Source organism: Diorhabda sublineata, chromosome 7 (genome assembly GCF_026230105.1).
Source record: "Diorhabda sublineata isolate icDioSubl1.1 chromosome 7, icDioSubl1.1, whole genome shotgun sequence".
In the NCBI taxonomy this organism is placed as follows: Eukaryota; Metazoa; Arthropoda; class Insecta; order Coleoptera; family Chrysomelidae; genus Diorhabda; species Diorhabda sublineata.
Window position 1 is genome coordinate 22,124,528 of NC_079480.1, and position 25,181 is coordinate 22,149,708.

Consider the following 25,181-nt stretch of genomic DNA (forward strand, 5'->3'; position numbering starts at 1 on the left):
AAAACAAAACACAACCCAAAAAAAACAATGAGTAGTAATTAAAATATAATTTTTTATAATAAGCTAATAGTTTTTTTCTCTTTATTAATATGATATAAAAATGTGTAAAGGTAATTCCAGAAACTTATTTTTTCTACGACCGTGCGTTTTTAATCCACTTTCCCGCACCTATTTTAGTTTTGAAAGTGTCACTAGTGCGGGAAAGTAAAATTTTAGTGTTATCGAAAGACTGAACGAACGAATAGAAATAAAGTTGATATCACATCATCATAGTTCTATGGTAACAATTCCTACATAAGGGCCAAATCTAACGAACTGATATATATCGATGATAGCCATAGAATTGTTTGATGTTAATAAAATGAAACGGACGGAAGACTGAACGAACAAGTAGAAGTGGTATGAAACTATGGAGTGTACCCCATATATGAAACTATCAAAACTCTATACAGGGCCTGTGCACCAGAATAGAAGTTTCAACGCCGGTTTACATCTAAAAGGTTACTTTTTGGTGTTTTATTTCTGAATGTTTGTCAATCTGGATTCTGAAAATAAGTTGCAATCATGCATCGAGACACAACCAAGATTATTGAATGAACAACCTACATCTTGCAAAGGTGTTTGATATTGTTTGTTTATTAGCTATTTGCATTTTAGTGCATTTGAAATTTATTATTTGTTGCGAATTGTGCTGTTGTGTTTACTTAGTCAATATGAGTAAACAAGTAAAGGCCTGCTGTGTATTAGGATGTACGAATAAGCAAGCGATAAGGTGAAAGTAATATTTACTATTTATAAACATAAAAATATTCAAATTGAAATCAAGTTCATATCTATACGATAATAACTCTTTTCATCCTAACTTCATTAATTTGTATTTAGGAAATCATTTTGTTGAATGGTTAAATATGTTTGCAGAATTTGGTTGCAAAGAATAAATAACCCCAAGTTAATGCGTGCAGATACAGTATTATCCTCACATAGAATATGTGGTATTCATTTTGAATAAATTTGTAGAAACCCCATTGGCAGGTTAAAAAAACTTTCATTGCCAACTCTACATTTACCTGGCAAGTACTTATATTTACTGTGGCAATAAACCTCTTATGAATCCTAGTGAAAAGCTATGCAGAGGAAGAGAATTGCCATTTTTGTTTGTAGGTTACGAAAAAGGTGAAAATGATATTTTTTGGGTACAGGAGCAACCATCTTCATTTTCAAATCCAATAAGGCTGATAGGTAGGTATGAATTGTAGTATATTATTTCCACAAAAATCTGCCTGTTAAATATTTTATAATGTAGTTGTCTAATTGTTTATTTTTGCTTACTGATTTCCTTTTTCTATTGAGATTAATTGAGACATTTTTTAGAATCAATTGCAAGGACTAGTTCCTCTATCAGCACCTTTACTGGTAACAGCCCAATAGAGGGAACAAAAATACCTGTTAAGGTGTACACAATGAAGCATTTATTTCATACCCTTGTTGAAAAACCTTGTAAGTATGAATTCAAATGGTAATATTTTTATATATAATTGTAATAGTTGTAGTCACAACTATTGACACTGTACATATAATAAATTTGAATTGAACCTGAAGACATAAATTTATATAATTTGTAGGTAGCTCCTCGAGTATCCTGTATGAACCATCAATATCGACTAATATAGAAACAGATAAACTTTAAGGGCACTCGATTGTGACAGGTGAGTACAGTTATATCCTTTCAGATCGAAATCAACCAAGGAAACTTAATAAAAGACATAGCCCCTATTCCGGGAACGTTAATATTTTACGACGCAAAGTCAGTCGGTGGAAGTTAGCTGCTAAGAAAGCGCAAAAATATTGTCCAAAAACAATAATAAAACACTTAGAAAGAAATCTGGAATATTTAAAATGGCTTAAAAATGTAAAGATACCCACCCACAATTTTTTTGCAACAGCAATGGAATCAAAAATTAAAATCTATAGGAAGAAGATTTACCTTAGATGACAAGATATTTTCACTATCCTGTTACAAGAATAGTGGAAAAGGTTACAGGTTTCTTTCTAAAATATTTTCTTTACCGAGTCGAAGAACATTAATTAGGTTATTAAATCGTATGCCTTTCAATTATGAATAAATGAACATATTTTTAATCACTTAAAAGGGGTTGTAGAGAAAATGGTCAGTCTTGATAAATATTGCATATTAATATTTGATGAAATGTCATTAGATACTGGGCTCACATATAATCGGGTGGCAGATTGTTTTGAAGGGTTAATTGATTTTGGAAAAGGGGATAGGAGAAAAGCTGGCGCTGATCATGCTCTACTTTTTATAGTTAAAGGTATACGTAGAATCTGGAAACAACCAATAGCATTTTATTTTTGTAAGCACTCCACAAAAACTGGATTTAGTAAGAATTATTAAGGCAGTTGTGAGAGCACTACATGTAGTACTGGCTTGAAAATAGTTGCGTCAGTTTGGGATTTGGGACCTACTAATGCTAGCGCTCTTAATAAACTGTTGGATGATACAAAAGCGTACTATATCAGTAATAATATAGATAATAAATTTCAGGGGTATTCAATAGATCGGGAAGAAATAGTCCATTTGTTTCATTATCCTCATTTATTTAAATGTTTGAGAAATGGATTAATAAATAAAAATATACAATTTTTTCAGAATGGGGTTTCAAAAGTAACTTCTTGGGAACACATTATATAATTATGTAGTATGGATAAACAATATATTTTTAAAGACAAAATTAAGAAAATGAGGGTGGAAAATCCTTATCAGAAATTAATTGGTAGGCTAATGTATTTATTTGTTTTGACAAGGCCAGATATTTCTTTTTCTGTGAGTTTTCTGAGCCAATTTAATAATTCATACAATGAAAGTCACTGGAAATGTGCAATCAATGGATGACTTGCATATATCTCAGAATTGGTTCTTGATTATGGTAGGTACACACTATACCAATAGACAACTCCCCACAAGAAAAATAAAAGTCTCTATCTAAAGGACCCTATGTCCGTCCTTCCCTACAACATATAATATAATAGTAGTTCTAAATAAACATAGAATCTCATTACTACTACTACATTTTTTCCGAAGATATTTAAAAATGCTAAATACACATTTGTTTCGGTTTCACAAACATAATTATTTTCTCTTTAAATTCCTCAGTAGCTGGAATTAATCTAATAGATCCTTCTGTATAACACCGAATTTAATGTGGGAAATGTGTGAAACATAATTATTTACATGTTCATGTAACTCGGCAACCACTTCTACACTGCGGTGTTTGTATAATCAATTGCCTGCTCTTAAGGGTGAATCCAAGCATTTCAATTTTATTCCAAACTACTTATCAGATCAGTTATTTAGGTATTGTTCGATTCTTCCTAATGTAATGATGTAAACAATTATTGCTATATATATATATATATATATATATATATATATATATATATATATATATATATATATATATATATATATATATATGGGTAAAATTGAAAGAGAAATTTTAAAAAGCACTATTGTGATAAGTAATAATGTAATAATAAACCGTGTAGCAACAGGAACCTTTTTTGTTCCAGCTTCATCCTAGTACATTTTGTAATCAACATTGATGCCGTCTAGCGGGCGGAAATCAATATACTTCAACGAAGTATCCTCTTCCGCCTTCTTTCTCTTCATCGTTCTCCTGACACGACACAGGAAGGATTATGTTAGTTAGTGAACAAATTCAAATAATTTTTCATATCTCACAGTTTTTGTGATCCTAATGTGAAATTATTGTCTTCCGTAAAAATTTATTAATTTTGATCAATTATGTAGTGCTTCTTTATGTTCAATTTTCAATTTAATATAGTATTATTTTGTTATTATTCTTTGTTTGAGGGATAATTATATCGAAGCATCATTTAATTATGTATTCTTTTGGAACTAACAACTAAAATGCCTATAACAGCTGGTAAAAATTCAATATTTTGGAGCTATCTTCATTAAATATGTTTAATTTTCAAATAGATGAGAACATGATTAAATTAAGGTTAGGTTAATTTTTGGAATTAGGGATTGTTATAGGCCTATAACAATAACTCTGTTTTATATATGACTTATAACTATAATTTTAATTCTTGTATTATTCATCTATAATACTAAATTCGGAGTAGTACATGTAAATCATATTTTTCATATCTATGTAAACATAAGTTGATTATATTTTCATGATATTTTAACAGGAAGGAAAAACAATGCTGAAAATCAGACTAACAAGATATTTTTTATATGGGAAAGATTTGCACTCAAAACACAAATTTGTCATTATTATTTAATAGAATATATAATAAAAGACTTTGACCGGGGCAGTTGCAAGTTAAACAATAAATTTACCAGGTTTTACATAAATTATTTAATTAAATTCAAATTAGGATAACGGTCATTCTGCAGGTTACAGTTTATTCTGGAGCAGCACATCTAAAGGACCTAGAGGAACTGTTTCAGGCAAATTAAAGTTATCGTCAAGTTATGGAAGACACTTCAATGTTACCATCGATGAACATGAAGTCTGAGATGTCTTAGCTGGATCCATTTGAAAACAAATATGAAACTTGAGCTGACAACTCTTAAATTGAGAAAAGGTGAGTATGTATCTGAATGTCTCAAATTTCATCAATATATTACTTTTCTAATTTATTTGATGTTGCATTGAACTTTGAAAAATTCTTTTTGTATATTCATATATTTGACAATTGTTTTATGATAGTTAGAATTATAAATCTCCATGTATTTGGTACAAATGAAAACAGAACTAGATTCATTATATTTTTTTTTTTTTTTCGAAAATGCTTAAATCAAAGATATATTCTAGATTTGTTTTTTTATTAATAAATTTCTTATGTATTTTTATTATATTTCAAGTGCTATCATGAATGGTTTTGAACTCTTAAAAGTTGATCATATATCTGCCTGTTTAAATTTTTGCTCTTTATCAATTTCAGATTTGAAGAGTACCTGATGCCTCCAATGTAAAAGCAGCCAACGTTCCCGTATGAAAGTGTTATCAAAGATATGGATGGAAAGGGTCAATTTCATTACTTTTCAATATCTTGATGTTTGTTTTGTTGAAAATATAAAAAAACTATTAAAAAATGAATACACCAAACCGAATGACATTTATGTTAGTTGGAATATCATTTTAATATAGAATAAAAGTTATCTCGAACAAGCAGACATATTTTTTTTAAAATGAGATTAAAATTTTTAGACTCCTTTGAGAGGTGTATACAAATCTATATGAGAGGTAGGTAAATAAAAGAACCCTCTGTAACTTATTGTGAGTTAAGAAAAAGAATTTATCTAACTGACTTTTTTAATAAGATGCAATATCATCGTAGTCCATTAAATTGTAATTATTTGTTATTTTATATACAAAGTGAGCCCAAAATTGAAATTCTTATATTTTTTTTCTCTAATGTATCACACTGTAATTTATCTTCGTGGTAATTTTTTTAGTATTCCCTATATGTTAATTTTATAAGAGAATTCCTAAAATTTATCGTGAACCGTAATTATTACCATTTCTTCAAAAAATGTGATAAATCCGGTATACTATACAGAAGCTCCCGTCTAACTAAATAATATGTTTGGTTTGTAAAGGAGTTGCAACAATCTGTATAGTTCGAGATAATTTCAAACTATGATTTTTAATGACATAACTATTATTTGGTACACTCTGTGTAACTCTTTCAACATCTATATTATGTTAAAAGACAAAAATAAATAACTATATAAAAAAGGTTTTATACATGAATTGGTAAAATTCATTTGATATCATGAGATATCAGAATCATTTTAGAATGGTTCAATAATTAGTTAAAGATCGTCTATTTGGTTTGATTGATTATTTTGGGGACGTCCTGTAGATAAGTTTAGATTGTAACCGTGATTGATGTAAATAGCTACGAAAATAATTTTTTTAAATCTCAAATACTGAAGACTCGCTCTATATATAGATATATTTATAAAGTTTAATAATATTTTTTGATATCTCTCAAAATTACTCAATTACCGAACGTTGTCGTAAGATTGGTACACTCTGTATAACATCTATAGTATGCAAGAAAATATGAATTAATAACTAGGTGTTATAGATGTTAAGATCGTATATTATGTTTCTTAAACTATTTTTGGGACTTCCTGTAGATATGTTAAGATTGTAACTGTAATTGATGTTTAAATAGCTACGAAAACGAATTTTTTTGAATATCAAATACTCACCCTATATATATATATATATATATATATATATATATATATATATATATGATCTACTTTCCAAAATTTTTACAAAAAAATGTGTTTGTAATAACTGAGTTTTTTTGCAAAACTACTAGGAAACATATAAATGATTGGTATTTTTCTTAGATTATATTGTAAAATACAAATAGTTGAGAAAAACCCTGTATATCATAATTGGTAAAAGTAATTTCAGAAATAAAATAATGTTAAATAAAACTTTTAGTTGTAAACGACTAATAAAAACAGGTTTTGAAACAAAAAAAGAATTTTTTGTATAATTGGAATTCAAAAGCGAACAGAATTTTATTTTAAAATTTTTGTTATTTATTGAGTGAGCAGAACTTTGATCAGTTGTTGGTTTTTGTGTTTTTGGTAATTTCGAGAATATTTTGAAAATATAAATAAAGTTACAGATATTAATTAATGAAAAAAAAATTAAGTTCTCCGATACACCTCAAATTCACACATTTCCCACATTAAAGTCGGTGTTATACAGAAGGATCTATTAGATTAATTCCAGCTACTGAGGAATTTAAAGAGAAACTAATTATGTTTGTGAACCCGAAACAAATGTTTATCTAGCATTTTTAAATATCTTTGGAAAAAAATGTGAGTGTAGTAATAATATTCATGTTTATTTAGAACAACTATTATATTTTGTAGGGATTTAAATTTATATCCCATCCCAGTAAACCGCCATCTGTAAGCGTGAATATTAACTATAGCATATTATTTATATTGAGTTTTCATTATTTTATTCTATAAAAATGTTTAATAATCAGAAAAATTATGAAAAACACCTCGAACGATTAGTTTTTCATTTAAGAAATGAAGATATAATCCTGAATTGCATAAATTCTTATTGATACTTGATTCCTTCGCTAGTACTGCCATCTACAATTTAATAAACGAATCGTTACTAATTACAGAAGACTACCACAGATTTATTTATCATCGGCTATCTACGTGCCATCTATAGGAGAGAAGAATAACTATAGCTATGATTTTAAGTTTATAAAATGTTTACCAAAATAATGATACAAACAAAATATTTTCAAATTTATTGATTAGAATATATTATATTGAATCATTGAAATTATAATATCAAATTAATTCCAATATTTATTTTTCATACCAGTAAAGCCATCTATAAAAGAAGAATAACTAAGGCAATGATTGTATAAAAATTTTTAGTTAATTTTATAAAAAAAACTTACCAAAATAATAATACAAACAATATATTTCTAAATTCATTGATTAGATTAAACTATACTAGCTTTTACCCGCGGCTTCGCTGGCATCGAATCCATTGAATAAGTATCAGAAATCATTATAATAGAAAAGAACGAACTCTGTAGCTATATTAGAAACTGAGATATAGCTTTGAATGTAGAAAAATTGCCAAAAACCTACAAAAATCCATAACTCCACATTGAATGTCCGCGCCTAGCTCCTCTCCAACTCAACCGATTTAAGTGTTCAAAAACTCAAAAGAAAGAGGGTGTTTCAGCGAGTACTCTTAAACCAAAACGAAAGTCTCTATCTTGAATAGAACCTGAGATATTGAGGATAGAACGTGTGTATGTGAAAAACTCCTATAAGTAATGTACAGGGGGAAATCGCATTTGAGTATAACTTGAGAATGGTGAAAATTATATGAAATCCGATGGTTGATGGCTGATCTGTGCATCAATAGCTTACATTGAAAAAAAAATTAAGCAAATCGGTTGGATAGAGCACCTGAACGGACTCGGAATGGAAATCATTAATTTTTTTAATATATAAGATTGAATTATTGGAATTATAATATCATTTAATTGTAACATTTATTTTTCATACTTGTACTACCATCTGTATTCTAATAGGAATATTAAAATTTCCATATTAACTTGATTTCTTTTTTATCGGTTTTTTTAAATATATGTTCCACCTTTAAAAAATAGATGGCGAAACAAATAAATTTGAAAATCTCATTTTTTTTTCTAATTTCGATGTAATATACAATATAGATTTCATACAGAATTACTCGGATATTATTGCGCTTTCGTATTAACAATATAAAGCAACATAAGATACGTTTTATTATGATTAAAGTATGACCCAGATTTATCATTTTATGTATCCCGAATTCGAATGTCTATTTATACTCTACGGAAGTTCACACATGAGGTGGTAAGTTCGAACGATGTAATTAAGCGTGAAGTGTAGATAGCGTACAGGGAATTAGAGCTTAATATCTTTTAGGTGTGGTTGTTACCCCGCAAATAAAACAAAAATTTTCGAAACGTTCTATTTATTTAACATTTCGAAAAATCACGATCAAGTTATTTGATTCCAAACTATCCCACTCAATCATTATTACTTCTTGCAGTGTTGAAGGTTAGTTGGTATCAGATTATTGCCTATATTACCTATAGAAAGGGCTAAAATCTCTATAAAGTACCGTGAGAGCCCTTAAACTGTGTTAGTTTCTAGTTTACGATACAGTAATGCTTTGTTAACGTTAATATTTTTGGTCTAGTGATGTACGTAGATATTGAAACATATTTCAATTGAGAAATTTATTTCCGAAAGCTCATTTTACTACCCGATATCAGAGTTTCAGAATCGCGGTACTTTTTTCTTATTTTTCAATCAAAGCTGGTACAACGTACATAGGCCAGGCTTTGAATCCATTTAATTTAATAACAAAATATCAAATTTTTTGTTAAATCTGTCTTTTTTTCGTTATTTACAACCAAGCATTATTTTTTAGAGATTGTTTAAAAAATTAAATACTTTTATTCAAATTTTCTGACAACTGGTAATCGATTCTATTGTTTCTTTTTAATATTCATTCGTTTCGTATATATATACGAACAGGCCTAAATCCCTACCAAACTCAGCAATATATGAAGCGAAGTTTTTTGTTTAAATTTGTTCTCAAGCAAGATAATTTCGTGTTCAGATCCGAGATTTTCATTCGTCCGATATTAATAGGGAAGTTTCGACCAAAACGTTGACTACGGGTCCAAAACCCATACGTCAATATTAGCATAAGTTCAGGAAATGACTTTCAAAGGACGTCGGACAGACAATCCTAAACCTGTAAATAAACAAGAGTCAGATACTTTAATATAGCAGATATTTGTATTCATCAAGGTACGATGAAAAAATTACATCCCGAAAATGTTGATTAAATGTTAAATTATATAGTTAGATAGATTTCTAGAAACTTAATTAACAGACATAACGTGAAAAATATCTCATGTTAGATATTCGTTCAAGTTTAATTAATTTCTCCAAAAAGGCTTCTCCGATTTTTCCTACCCTGTTAGATTTAATTGAAGATAAGTGAAATTTCAAGATGTTCGGATTTTCAAATTCGCAGACACTTCCAATTAGCCTCGAAATTAGCAAAAGATTGAGTAGCATTTGAGTATATTATTAAAACTAGCGAATAAATCGAACAGTAAATTTATATATAAAAGTTTCGTACTAAATACTACTAAATCAAATATAGTTATTACCCATTATTTAAAAAATGATTATCTTTTGGTAGTTTTTAAATATCGTGATATACATATAAGAAAGTGAAAACTACCTCTAAAAACAAACTAGGAATCTACTGGAATTATTTTGGAGCTTTCAAATAAAAGTCTTCGATCGAAATTATTTTATCTTTAGTTGTCTCCATTTGGTCAGTTAATTCTACAGAAGTTACTGGAATTAACTCTTGGTGTACCTGTAATTAGCAAGACGATTTATCAACAATCACAGTCTTCAATCTTATATATTAAAAAAATTAATGATTTCCATTCCGAGTCCATTCAGGCGTTCTACCCAACCGATTTGCTTAATTTTTTTTTCAATGAAAGGTATTGATGCACAGATCAGCCATCAACCATCGGATTTCATCTAATTTTCACCATTCTCAATTATACTCAAATGCGATTTCCCCCTGTACATTACTTATGGGAGTTCTTCACATACACACGCTCTATCCTCAATATCTCAGGTTCTATTCAAGATAGAGACTTCGTTTTGATTTAAGAATACTCGCTGAAACACCCTCTTTCTTTTGAGTTTTTGAACACTTAAATCGGTTGAGTTGGAGAGGAGCTAGGCGCGGACATTCAATGTGGAGTTATGGATTTTTGTAGGTTTTTGGCAATTTTTCTACATTCAAAGATCTATATCTCAGGTTCTAATATAGCTACAGAGTTCGTTCTTTTCTATTATAATGATTTCTGATACTTATTTAATGGATTCGATGCGAGCGAAGCCGCGGGTAAAAGCTAGTACCAATAAAAAATCTTGATATATTATAACGAATTTCGGTTTCAACATTTGGTTTCAACACACTGTATAAAATACGTTAAATAGAAATCAGAAATATCAACTTCGGTAACGACTATCAGCAGGGCGTTAAGTTATAAATAGAACGGGTGATTACTCCATAAACCATATTCAAAATCTTCGTACGAAATTCCTTTTGATGGGTCAAAGTTTGGGTTTGTTAGAAATACACTAGTAAGCGAAAAAATCGCCGTAGAAGAAATAACAAGTTTAAAATCGTCGAAGTATCTCATTCTTCAAGTCTTTAAGTCCCCCTGTAGGGAAACTTTAATCGAAACCAATCACCAAGAAACCTCTTCCAAAAGCCACATTTTTTATGGTTTTTCCAGGTTTTCTGCAGACTTTTTCCCTTGGGTTAATTTGGTTAGCTACCTTGAATATTTTTCTAACTGTCCAGGCACTCACAGACACTTCTTTTTGAGCTCTTGTTGATTATCAGAGAAGGCTTGACATCTCAGGGATGTACTGACGATAAATCATATCTTTCGGATGTTCAACGTTTTGTTAACTTTTTAGTAACTCTAGCCTTGTTGCATTAGACTGAGCAACTTCAGCATTTGTTGGTTTCATTTGTACCAATAGTGGTGGGTTGACTAGATAATTCCAATTGATGTTTTTCTTCAATATTTTTAACGAATCGCCCGTATTAACACTTGAAGAATACACGTTTTCTAGCAATATGTCCTAGTTGAATGTATGTGATTCAAATGTACCAAGCTTTCAATTGGGCCATAATATTACAGCTCTCTGAGAACGACTGTTATATAGATTTTAGTACTTTTATTTGCGCCAACAACAGCAAAGCACTCAAAGAGAGTTTCCACATGCATTGGGAACAAATAATAGATACGATTCTAGGTTGACAATATATATATATATATATACATATATATATATATATATATATATATATATATATATATATATATATATATATACAGTGCTTTTCAGATAAAAGTATCCACCTTTAATAACTTTTGTAATACTGGTATTTAGAAAAAATCCAAAAACACGTCAATTTATGTTGGAAGGGGCAAGCATTATGGCTTATTTAAACTTACTGGAAAAGCCACCCCCTCACCCCTAGCAGCATCCCCTTTATTTTTTTAAATTACTTTTCATATTTTTTATGTAAAATTTGGATACTCCTCTTTGAGCTGATTTCAAAAATGTATAATACTTGTAGGTTAAAGTGGTTAGTTTATGAGATAAACAATTTTTCTTTTAAGAGCACAAATTTTACTTATTATTTACTTTCACCTAATTTGCCTGTACTAAAATGGGTTGTGCAACAGTTCAAACTCTTTAATCTTTTTAACTGTGCTATTTCTTCATCAACGGAAATTTAAATGGTGAATCATATCTTGAGTTACTTAGGGAAGGGGTTGACCCACGTATTACAACAATAATAGAAAATGATGATAACCTTTCCGAAGATTTACTGGTATTTCAACAAGACGGAGCTCCCCCACACTATACTATGCCTGTCCGACAATTTTTAAACAAAACATTCCCCGCTCGTTGGATAGGTAGAAGGGGGCAGATGATGGAGTGGCCACCTAGGTCACCGGATTTAACACCCCTAGACTTCTTTTTATGGGGGTATTTAAAAACAAAAGTTTATGCTACCCAACCAGAATCTCTGGATTATTTACGAGAGAGGATAGAAAATGAATGTCGACAATTAAATCCAGCCGTATTAAGCAATGTCAGAGAGGCATTTCAAAATAGATTATACCATTGTATGGAAGTGAATGGTACTCATTTTGAACACTTATTGTAACTTCATAATAAATAGCACAGTTAAAAAGATTAAAGAGTTTGAACTGTTGTACAACCCATTTTAGTACAGGCAAATAAGGTGAAAGTAAATAATAAGTAAAATTTGTGCTCTTAAAAGAAAAATTGTTTATCTCATAAACTAACCACTTTAACCTACAAGTATTATACATTTTTGAAATCAGCTCAAAGAGGAGTATCCAAATTTTACATAAAAAATATGAAAAGTAATTTAAAAAAATAAAGGGGATGCTGCTAGGGGTGAGGGGGTGGCTTTTCCAGTAAGTTTAAATAAGCCATAATGCTTGCCCCTTCCAACATAAATTGACGTGTTTTTGGATTTTTTCTAAAGCACTGTATATATATATATATATATATATATATATATATATATATATATATATATATATATATATATATATATATATATATATATATATATAATCGGAATACTTTTATTTTCGTTTGGTTTAGTGTTTTCAAGAATTATTAATTTCCATTACTACATAATTGGAAACCAAAACAGGAAAGTGGTTTTCCTTTGAAAAGGATATGAAGGTAAAACCCGTACGCACTTATTGCCGCAAGGAAAGACTATAAAGGACCTTCAAGTTAGAAAAAACAAAACAAAACCTGCCGTTTGCACTCCTTGTCGTTCGTTTGTTGATCAATTTTTTGATAGTATTGAAACTAGTTTTATCAAAAATAAAAACATACCTTATAGATATTTATGACATTTATAATAAATAATAATAGTACAAAAGTATTTATCATAGTTATTGATTTGAAACTTTTATCAGTATAAGTTTCAGTATTATTTTTACTTATAGCTTTTAACTCTTCTTTCAAATCGTTCTCAATCTCTTCGTCTAATTCTTCTTTTTCCAAAATTTCTGTAGTTACTACATTTTCAGTGGTATCCTCTTCGAGTACTATATCTTCGTTTAAATCTTCGTTATCGTCATCATCGTCACTATCATCTTCAGTATCTACATTAGGAATCAACTATATTGATAAAAAAAATGTTGATGGTTTTTTATTTACCTCTCAGAAATCTATCCGAACGCCTTTTCTCATATATATTTGAACTAGATCCTGGAAATATATTATTTTCATACAAAAAATTGTTTTTATAGGATGAATATCAACTCTTGAAAATGTATTTAGGTTCTTATACTAAATTTTATGTGTTCAATTATTATTATTTGGCATTATTTTATAGGAAATTCATAATGTTTTTGTTTATATTTCTATATTTTTTATGTTGCTTCTCAAATAATATAATTACTTACTTCGATCTATAGTTTCATAATAAATCTTTTCAACTTTGAGAGTCTGGTTTTCTCCATAAGTTCTGCATGTACAATTAACAAAATTTGGCGCACAGCTAATGATAAAAATGCCATTATTAGCAAAAATATTTCATAAACCAACTTCCTATTTAAATTATTTGATTTTTTCTAAGTACAGATGATGATAGTGGGTGTACAAAATTTGACAAATCCGTTGAAGTATACAAGTTATCGCATACAGGCTCAAACGAAATAGAAAAAATAAAAAAAAATATTTCTAATGATTCTGGAAGCAAATTTGGTGGTTGCCAAATAAATATTAATCGACGTGGTGTCTTCAAACTTGTACCAGATACTGTATATATCGATGGTAGAAAAGTACACGACAAGAATTGTTCAAAGAGGTAGAAGAAGCAGAATAGGAGCTAGAAACTCATGCAAATGATAGAAAACAAGAAGTTGTGGAAGATGATTATCGAAAAGAAGGTGTATGGGAACTGATCAACCCCAATAAATACCCACTAGTGGTTAAGCAGTTATTATTACTGATATCTTTCAGATATATCGTTTTATTTTGTTTACTAACTAACTAACCAGCTTATTTATACTCTATAAAACGTTTTTTAAAGGGTTGCTCCCCATATCAACATTTAGAGTCAAATATTGCCCGTATATGATCACTTCCTGATACCCGGGAGGTTTTGGAAACGATAATTTTTAGTTAAATTAACGTTCCATCTATCCCATCGCGTTTCCTTGGATAAATCATTGCTGCCATTAAAAACATATATCACAATCGCTTCGGAAACTAATATACGACTTTCCTAAAAAAGTATAACTACTTACCATCCAGTCCCAGGTCCCAAACAGTCTAAATCTGGTTTATTCCCGCTAAAAGAAAGGGAAATGTACAGAATCGGCTTTAGTTAGATAGAAATTTACGAATCGTATTTATTTCAGTTTCAATTTTTATATGAATAATCATTTATTTACATTATTATATAGATATTTCATAAATCAATACATTATTATTGTATTGTTTGTTAGTGTATTTATAAAAATATATTTTTGGTTTATTTTAGCGACGTTAATACTACATCCTTTTTCGTCGTGGAAAAAATATTGTTTACTACTCTGCTATAGTTACAAAACGATTTTAGATGCAAATTTGTGTTCCAGAACACCATTAGAGGTCTTAACTTTATTTCTAATACATCATACTGTGTTTCAAATGGATAAGGCAACATAGAAATTAGTTTTTACTCTCATGGGAAAATGTATTATATAAAAATACGTTAATGACAATTGACAAGAGACAGCTATTCAATATCATCCCTAAAAGTTTTCCTATCAAATTTTTAACTTATATAATTTTTTGGATATGAAAGTTTCCTTCAAAGAAATCATTTATCTACAAAAAGTGTATGGAATTTGAAAGATCGATATCAAAAATATCCTATTACGGTCCACGATTTAGTAAAAAAGCACGTTCGCAAATACACACTATAAATTTCGATATGGAATAAAACTAACTTATACTTATTTATGCATGTAGCAACCAAACGGTGTTTTTTGCTCCTATACGGTGTATCCAAAGATCCGTTGGGTCGTGATTCACTGTTGTCTGCAACGTCCGTTTTCAGATGACTCCATTTCGACCACTGAGAGTGGATCTTTGGGGGCGAGGAGGATCTGAATGATGGCCCTTCGCAAAACTGTAAAAAGCAACAATATTTATTAGACCATTAGTACAAAAACACGTTGTTTCTGAGCTACAAAATTTTTAGTAAATTGAAAAAGACTTTTAAACTTCATTTATTTTTCTTCCACCAACAGTTAATTTTTTCATGAAATATACACTTTAGAATTCTTCCTTCATTGTAAATGACTTCTTTGGATTGTTTATAGTAGTTCTAACTATTTAAAATGGTTCTCGCAGCAAAAATATGGGTTCAAATTATCTTGTTTGAGATTTACCAAAAAATCTTAAAGTTTAAAATGGAATATTTACCTGACCTCCTTCTATACAGTCGGGATCGCATTCAACAGACTGCAGATTTTCAATTGTGAACGTTCTGCATTTGGATAAACCGCATACATTATATTTACACAAACTATGGGGTAAAGGAGAGAAATAGCATGTTGGGAAACCTAAAAAAAACAAATATATAGATTACTGATATATAATTTGTTAAAATATGAATTAAACCAACAGTAATTGAAACAATTTGGCGATTTAGCACCTTCTCTAATCAAACGTAGAACGGTCAGTTTTGAAGACAAATCATTGATGGACCATCCGTCGTTGTTTGACATTCTTCTTATTTCCGCATCAAAAATAAAACTGAGTATTTTGGAAAACAATAATTAATAATTTTACCTATTACTTTGAATGATTCTTTTTCTAAAATGAAAGACGTACAACTGCAATCCTTATTTTGAACCATGATGTTAAAATCGCAGAATCTTCTGTGAACTCGACCTTCGTAAACGCCATCTTTTAACTTAAAACTGCATTTCCTTTTCCTTTTTCTAGCCAAATCTTTCGAACAAAAATCCCATTGTTCCAAAATAGTTTGATGACATATTCCCAAAAAAAATTTCGTAGATTTCAAAGTATAATTAGATTCATTGGTATTTTCGACAAATAACTAGAATAAATTATTTAGTAATGAATTTATACAAAGCGATATTCAATTGGGACTCACTGCGAAATATTTTAAACCGATAGCCACCAAAACGCATGTTTGAAGATGCAGCTCTTTAATCCACGTATGGATGTTATAAAGAGGTTCAGCTTCGTAATCAAAAGATCTATTATCTTCTCTTAAGTTATAAAAGACATCGGCGTTTGACATACATAACCATATTGTCAAGATTTTTAGATACATAACAATGACATATCCCTAAATAAACATTGTATGTAGTCATAAACCTACTTATTTTGTCATTAACGTCTTAATAACCGATAAATATTTTTTGGAGCTTCGAAAATCCTATAAACGTTTAACGATTTATCCTAATTAATGGCACTAAACACCAAACACATAAAAAGAATCGTAATAGTGAGAACCGCAATAAAAGTTATGTTTTGGTAGTGGAACGGAAAGAATTTATTACTTTTTGATATTTTCTACCCTATTTCTCTATTGATCTATTTATCGATGTTGCCGGATTGATATATCTTGGAAAAATATCAATCATATATTAGATAATAAATGAAGACGTTATTCATCGCATATTAAGTAGTGTCAAAAGTTTTATTAATGTTAAATCCATACGATTTTCAATTAGTTGTTACAATCGAAAGGCATATGTGTCAATTTGACAGCTATCATGATTAGTTTGAGAGTTTTAACTAAAATAACTTTTGTTAGTTTGAGAGAAATCAATAAGAAGGCCCAAGGTTTAACTTGATAAACATTATTCGAACGTTTTCTAAGAAAAATCGATATATGATTTTTTTTACATACAATCAACCTTCAAAAGTACTTCTCTATAATATCAACTCAATGCTCTAATTTTTTTGACGTGAGTAAATTGTGGTATATCCATTTGTTTATCGTTAATAATTGGACGAGTTTGAAGACTCATATTTCCAAAATTTCGAGACTTACCAAAATCTAATTTTCTGTTTTAAGACTTTAAGATTTTCATATATAAGAAATGTGAAGTTAAAAACTTTCCGATTTCAATGGGATGTTAAGAGCGCATGTTCTTATCGAAAAGCACGTGTTTAGGCGCGAGACTTTTCCACAGTTTTCACTTGGACTTTATCGACGGTGGTCGATTTTACAGAACAATAGTGACGAGAAAATTCGCGTGTATGGTGTCAATACAATTTTGGACTTCGTAATTTTTTTTTTTTTGGTAAGTCAAGTTTTTCACAAAAATCTTTGCAAGTTCTAAAATTAAAGTATATATAATAATTATATATATATATATATATATATATATATATATATATATATATATATATATATATTATTGTAATATAATATAATATATTATATAAATGTGAAACAACAAATCCTAAACAGCAATTAAAAAATTTATTTAAAAAAATAATTCATAGTTTTTACCATAATTGTAACAAAAAAATTGAAAATACCGATAATTTAGGTCTAAAATATATGAAAATAATAGAGAAAGAGTTTAACGAAAAGCTTCTTTCTTTTTCTTGAAGTTTTATTCAACCACCATGAGTTATGTTTGAATATAACAAGAGTAAACGTTCTCTTGGAAGAAAAATAATTGCACGAGAACGAGGTTTCTCGAAATTTTTTATACAACAACTCCCAATTTGCTTAATGATTTGTTATTGTTATATTACGACCAGCATAAAAACGATTTTCCCCGATTTATTAAGTAAATTGTACCCTTAGAGTTAATTCGACAGAATTACAACTCAAAACTTTTCTGCACTGATTTTCGTTCAGGTCCGGAATCTACGAAACTTTTTTAATAATTTATTATTTCAATCTCTACATTCTCCAATTATTTTGCATCATAAAAAATTCGTTAAAACTGTTTCTAAGAGGTGAGAAAACATATTTTTATTAAAATAAACATTTATAACCACATACAAATGTCGTGAAAAGACATTTTAATTAAACTTTCTCACCATAACCTTTCTAGAAACATATACATCCTTATTAAATAGTTTTACTCCCCTTCAAAGTTTCGCTAATGGTAAACTTTCCGTGTTTAGTCTCCAAAGTTTTCAAAGGTTCTGTCATATAGCTAACATTATTTATATTTCCTATTAATAACTAATTTTCCACTATAATTTATTTAACAACTTTAATTTAAACCATTTTGATCGGTCTTGAATCCAATTGAAAGATATCCCTTTCAAATCGTCCATCCACATCGTCACAAAATTTTTCCTGGATTCAGTGGACCTGCAGCTACATTAGTACCCGAAAGAAAAGCGTTACAATTGATTGTTTGATCTTTCAATTAAATCATAATTGATTGTGCAAAGAATCAAAGCTGTCAAATCTAAGAAGTGACTGCATCCAACTTCACTTTTTTGAAATCTACAATGACTCACAGTTCAAAACCCAACCACAAATGTACTAGATGGATTCACAGCGAATTATCAATATTTGACTTGAGTTTTGTGATATTCAATCTTGTTAATTAGTTTGTAAAGTCACTGAAAGTATTTTCGTCAAGATATGACCAGGAAAACGCGATCCCACACAGGTATATTTACTTGCAGCTAAATTAGTGCTACTGCCATTATTTCTTGTTGGTATTTCCACCGATAAAGGTTTGAAAACTGTGAAAATTCGCGCTGACATTTATTTTCCTTCATAAATTTCAATTTACCAAGAAAAATTTGAATAAAATTCTTTGTTTTCATTTAATCAGAGTATGTATTAGAAATCGTTGGAAGTCTTCAACAGATAAAGTTTTATCAAAGAATTGACCACAACTTTATCATCATCATCATTGAAGGGATTGGTGCGATTTATCACTCAAATTTTTTGCTACCAGATGTTGTACCATTGGTATCATTCTGGACCACTTTGAGAATCTAGGTAATACACACTTCAAACCTTACCTAAACCTACACCAATTACGATAACAAAGAAACTACTGACAAACATGTTGTTGTCACTAAATGTTTTATCAGAGAACTTTATTAACTTTACTATGATATCAAATCAGCAGCTTAAGAGAAATTGAAGAAAAAACTTGTGTTGGCTTTATTTCATACGTTTTGGTTAATATTTTGTATGAATCCACGTCTGTGCAAACGGTATTTTTTGACGATTCTATTTTAGCTACACAGTAAAATTAAGCTTGGCTTTAATTATAACTTTCTCTTTCGTATATTCGAATCATTAAACAGCTTAATCTCTCCCAATGGAGTGAAAAAGTATTTACTAAATCTCAGTCTTAAATTACTTTCTTCATTGAAATGGATTTGTTTGGAGAAGAGTTTTCGTTTAATGAAGTTTTTCATTTGATTATAATTTCGAGTTCCCTCGTACTATCAAACTTATAAATCTTGTTATTATCTATAATTAACCTGTGAATAAATTGATATTTTAACTATTCGGTTTCACGTGCGTGGTTTTTTATGGAAGTGAATAGAAAAAAATTGTAACTGGAACTTCGATAGCAACTAATTACAAAATCCCATTTCAGTTCACAACAAACTTATAAATTATATCCACGGTAACGAAGTTTTGAGAAATCGCAGATCGGTTTGAGTGCACCAGTGGAAAATAAAAAGTTTAAAGGAAAGTATAAAAAGTGAATAGCTCAGAGTGGATTTCTATTCATGTTCAATTAACTAACTATATTTCAAAGTTTCGATAATTGTAATGGATAAAATAGTTTTCGGGAATTTGAAGTTTTACTATACAAAAAAATACATTACAAAATATATAAAATGTAGAGAGAAAAACACACTTGAGAGACTAGACAAAATATCTACTATGTAAATGAAGAAAACGAAAATTATAACATTTAAAAATAAAACTGTTGAAGACTTGGTAATCGTGGTTAGAAAAGAAAAATTTTTGGAAAAAATATAGAAGAGGACAGTGAAGGAAATCAAGAACTAGGAACTATTTTTTAATGTTCTAAAAACAAGATGAAAAGTGGTGGAGGGAATATTTAATGTAGAAGAAAAGCAACTGAAAATGAAAGATGAAAAACCATCTACAAAACGATTAAATGATACAAAAAGTTGAATGAATTATTGCAGATTGCACTAATTGTAGACCTTTGAAGGGCGTAGTATCTTATTCGATACCTTTTGGACCTGGTTACTTTTTTTCACAATGTTTCACGTCTAACGAAAATTATAACAACGTTTATCAACAAAAATAGTTAAGATAAGTTGTGTTGATGTTTAATTTAATCTAAGTTATAAAGCAATTACGATCTAAATTTAGTTTCCATCAACTAGAATTTGTCAATAAATCATCATTGGTTAAAATATGTCAATCTAAGGGTTTCTTTTTAGTCACTTTCTACGCTCATTCACTATAAACAACATACAAACAACCCCAAAAAAATCACAATTCCAAAATCGAAAAATAAAATATTTCATTTAATTTTTTCCTAGTTTTCTTCAATCCCGTTTAATTTTTTATCATTTTTTTTTACTCCTCTTCAAACTGTCTTTTATTTTTATCAATTTTTATTTAGTTAACGTCTCGTGCTATAGCATATTTCAACCTACCCTCTAAAGGCGTGCTTATATCTCATTTTTCTTTTTTTTTTGTAATATTTCAACAAAAGTTTCACCCTCTAATTGGATATTAAGTCGGAAAATACTTCTTCGCCTCTGATTTTATAATGCAAATTGAATTCCGACAACGATCAGCAGATTGATTTGAATATTTGATATTCGATTCATTTAAATAAAACTTGTTCTATGAGTTTCGACATGGATTAAACTAACAGAAATGTCTCGATCAACTTGGTTAGACTTTTGGTGATAAAACACCATCTGCAGTCACCATATTTTATTGTTTTTTTTTTAACTCGATCGTGATTGCATTTCAGTACACGATGAAGTTAGTAAAGATCGTCCAAAATCGTACCAGGAAACATATTATATACTGTACATCAGTAACCAAACGCAGTATACAAAAAAATTGACGTCTTTCGTGTAGTTAAATCTATTGAAAACGAATTTGCAGCTTTGGTAGTTTTAGCTGAACTTTTATCGATTGAAAGTTATCTCTTAAAGCTAGATTCTGTATTATTTCATCCCTAGAATGATTTAATTTAAAAATATATAGAGGCCAGTATAAAGAATCACATTCCAATTTTGTAATATGGAAAATTGATTATTATATCAAGTTGTACATGGAGTCAGAGGTTTTTTATAAACAAGTTGTTTCTAAACGTCTAAACAAAAGTTTAACAAGATTTTATTTGAGTTATTAGTTATTTACTTGTTCAGAGATACAAATTTTGAACACAAACTCAAAGATGTTATGGCAAGATTTTCATAATATAAATTAAGCTACATTTGGTGATGATTTTAGTACTATAAACTTTTGTCTATTGGGTTATTTTGAATATAAATGAATATTGTGAACCTGACAGACATTTTAGTGACAAAAATCGATAAACAAGTTTTCTTGTGGAAAATTCATAATTAACTAAAATTTGAATCATATATAACACAGTTTTGATACTTTCCCAAATGGACATCTATTAAATAAACCCTGTGTAATTTCCGAATAAACTTAAAGTTAAATAAAGTTATTTATATAATATTTTCACGTTCTAATGGAAATCCATTCCGTATCATCAAAGGAAATTATTTTCACAGCGGTTTTATCTTCTGTTACATAAACGTTGCAAATTTCGTAATCTTAGCAGCTACTTAAAAGGTATTTCCATATTGTATAAATATATACAGTAATCAGTTACTCAAACCCTTGTGAAAATATACACTAGAATTTACAGATTTTCTTATTTCCAGCATTTAATTATTTGAAAGAAATACAAACTACGAATAATTTTAAAGAAAATGGATGATGGAATTCAATGATTTGTATTATGTTAAACTAAAAGATTTAGTTAAACTCAAATTTATTTTTCCAGTACGTCATTAGGAAAAGCCTTGTGACTAAAATCACCTACAACCCTACAACCACATTTGCCATGATTTTGACCAAATCTAACCCAACATTTAACAAACCGTCAGTCCACTTGGACTCATCATCTCCACATGAAAACATCGAATCGTAAACGCCAAGATCTTTGAAAAAATTGTGTTGAACATGATTCCAAAGAAGATGAGTCACCCTCTATACATCCCTTCTTGGAGGGTTTTCATAATTTGGAATTGATATTTGAAAAGCTATATCAATATTAGAAAAATGTCCTTTTAGTGAGATTTTCTAATATTCTTTTAAACGCGTACGGCACTGCTGGAGTTCAACTGGAAGTTCGTTATATTACAAATCTCTCTTATCGGAATTTAACCTGATATTTTTTATCCAACAGTTAAAACCCACAAAGGACCTACGTAGTTTATACTGAATTAATTCCGCAGCCGGTCAGATATACTAGATCTGATCTATCTAGATTTAACCGCAAGTTTGGAACGTTTAAAATTCTATGGTCGCCATAAACGTTCGGAGAATTTTAATATAAAATTTTAAGTTTTATCAATTCTTTAATAATTTCGAGTTTTCTTTATTTGTAATACTGTATGTTTGGACGTAATTAAAGACTCATTAGTAGTTCGGTTGTCGCGATGTGGAAAGTCTGATCTGAATATTCAGATTAAGCGACTCATTTACCGTTATGAGCTTAGCATTTAACGTGCCTTGATTTCTCAATGATTTAACCAACCCACATACCCCAACTTAATCACTCAGATGATGTTCGAAAAGTTCGAACATTGTTGCCAACGCGGCAAATGAAATTTTTAGCTTAAACTACTAAATTAACGTAATAAACCTCATCAAACTTCTATAATATCCAATTTGTCTATGTTTTATTTATAAAATTAATAAGAAAAACTACAAAATAATTAGTTTTAGTTGTATTTAATAGTCTCCTCAACTTTACTAAACCAGTTTTTTCCACGAAATACTCAGGAATGGTAAGTGGTTGAAAACAACAATCATTTCAGTATATTCCATGGAACCAGTTCAAATCGTAAACATAACCTCATTCCAGTAAAGTCGTCATGAACTTTGAATTTCAGTTTGGTGTTTGCCGACGACGACCTTTATGTGTATTTATTGAGTCTTTAGACGAGAATTTTATAATCTAAGTTCGAGCTCTTCAAAATGAGTTGTTCCACGCGGATCATGTTGTCCGATATGACGCTGGTTTTCTTGTTTTGTGCTGATGAGATCCCAAATAAACTAGACATACCTTACTTTCAGTTTAGAAGATATTGATATTGTTATTTATTCCATCTACATTATAGTTAACTTCATTTGTGTGTTATCACAACTAAATTCGATCAAATTAAATCAGTATATCAGTTCTTTAAACTCCACTAGATTTTCTGCGTTAGGATTCGAGAATGTGTCCTCCTTGGATGAAAATAAATTTAATAAAACTCTGAGCTGCCCATAAAACATCCTTGTCTTCGAAACTTATTACGACATTAATTAAAGTGAAATAGAAAAAATCTAAGGAATTTAATTTCGGATCTGTCATATCGGAATTATTAGAATTCCTCAGGTGAATTTTTATTAAAAATTTTATGAAACTTATAACTCTTTTTTCCATTAAAATACGAATTTTAGGTATTAATATTTGGGTTATTTGCTTTAAACAACTACATATACATTAAGTTATTATCTCTAAAACTCTCTCATAAATTAGGGAACTTCAATGTGACATCACCACGTAATTTACATCCAGGAAATTAGATTCATTTCCAGGGTTGATCTCGGCTCATCTCTATTTAATCTCTAAAATTATTGCGAGTGTAAATTCACTACATATGATCGTCATTTTTACTAAAGATTTTCTAGTAAAAAACTTTAATATGGTTTCCATTTAATAAATAAAAACTACACTCGATTAAAACGTTGTTAATCAAATTTGTTTCTACGGTGTTTATGATTGAGTTTAGTATTAGAATATGCTGTAAATTATAGTTTATTTCATCAAAATAACTCGTAAATTCAGACTTTTAAGTTTTGAAATAGGCAAGTCTTCAAAGATACAAAACTTTTTTTCCTTATAAAACATTTAGAGGTTCTACTAAACCCGCTGCTGAGTAATTTCTACTATATTCTCTATTTTTGATTAAGAATATGAATATCAAATGTTCTGATCAGAATTTACTTACCGTCGAGTCTCCCATGGGAATCTGGAGGTTCACCTCGACCACTGATGATAACTGATTTAGACCATTGCCATCGAATTGAAAATACCTCTACGTATCGTGAAAAAATAAACATCCCCCAGAAGTTTTGGTAATGGAAAACGTTCAGGGAAGCGTTGAAAAACCACCAAATGATAGACGACTCATGGATACGATATAAGATAAGATAATAATTCTACAGCGAAAAGGAAATTGGAGAAATTTATGGAGAAATGAGTCAAATTATGAGACTTTTTGGTCCAAAAGAAGGCTTTGTGCAAGATCTATCTGTTTTCCCAGAGGATGTTTTCGAGGAAGGACGACTGGGAATTGAAGGGATTCTGGAGGAGGAAAGTTATAAGAAACTATTTGGAAATGTAGTACTTCTAGCCAGCGTCTGATTCCTCGAAGCAGAGCAAAGAATATTTGGAAGAATGAGAAGAAATTCAGGTCTATTATATCGCATTCGATAAGGAATTTCTGGTAGTTACCTCGCTATTAAACATTTTCGACTGAAAGTTCGAACGAAAGAATGTACTGAAAGTAATAATTCGGCCGTCGTAATTACCCAACCTCACCCCTATTAATTTGCTGTGGGACAAATTGAACAGGGAAAAATTTTTGATCGGTAGTGTATATTTAGATTATTTAGAACTGT

The 25,181-nt window shown here is 29.5% G+C and overlaps 1 protein-coding gene across 2 annotated transcripts in view; it reads left to right on the top strand.

The window, feature by feature from the left end:
• Nucleotides 1-468: 468 nt before the first annotated feature.
• Nucleotides 469-25,181, top strand: part of LOC130446571 (EGFR adapter protein-like) — a 103,448-nt gene continuing 78,735 nt past the window's right edge. The window contains exons 1-4 of one of the 2 annotated variants that reach the window (XM_056782914.1): nt 469-772; nt 919-1,239; nt 1,372-1,497; nt 1,623-1,706. The gene's annotated coding sequence lies outside the window, so the exon portion shown is untranslated. Of the gene's footprint in view, nt 1,240-1,371; nt 1,498-1,622; nt 1,707-25,181 lie in introns of both variants that reach the window. The other variant, XM_056782915.1, reaches the window with a different exon arrangement.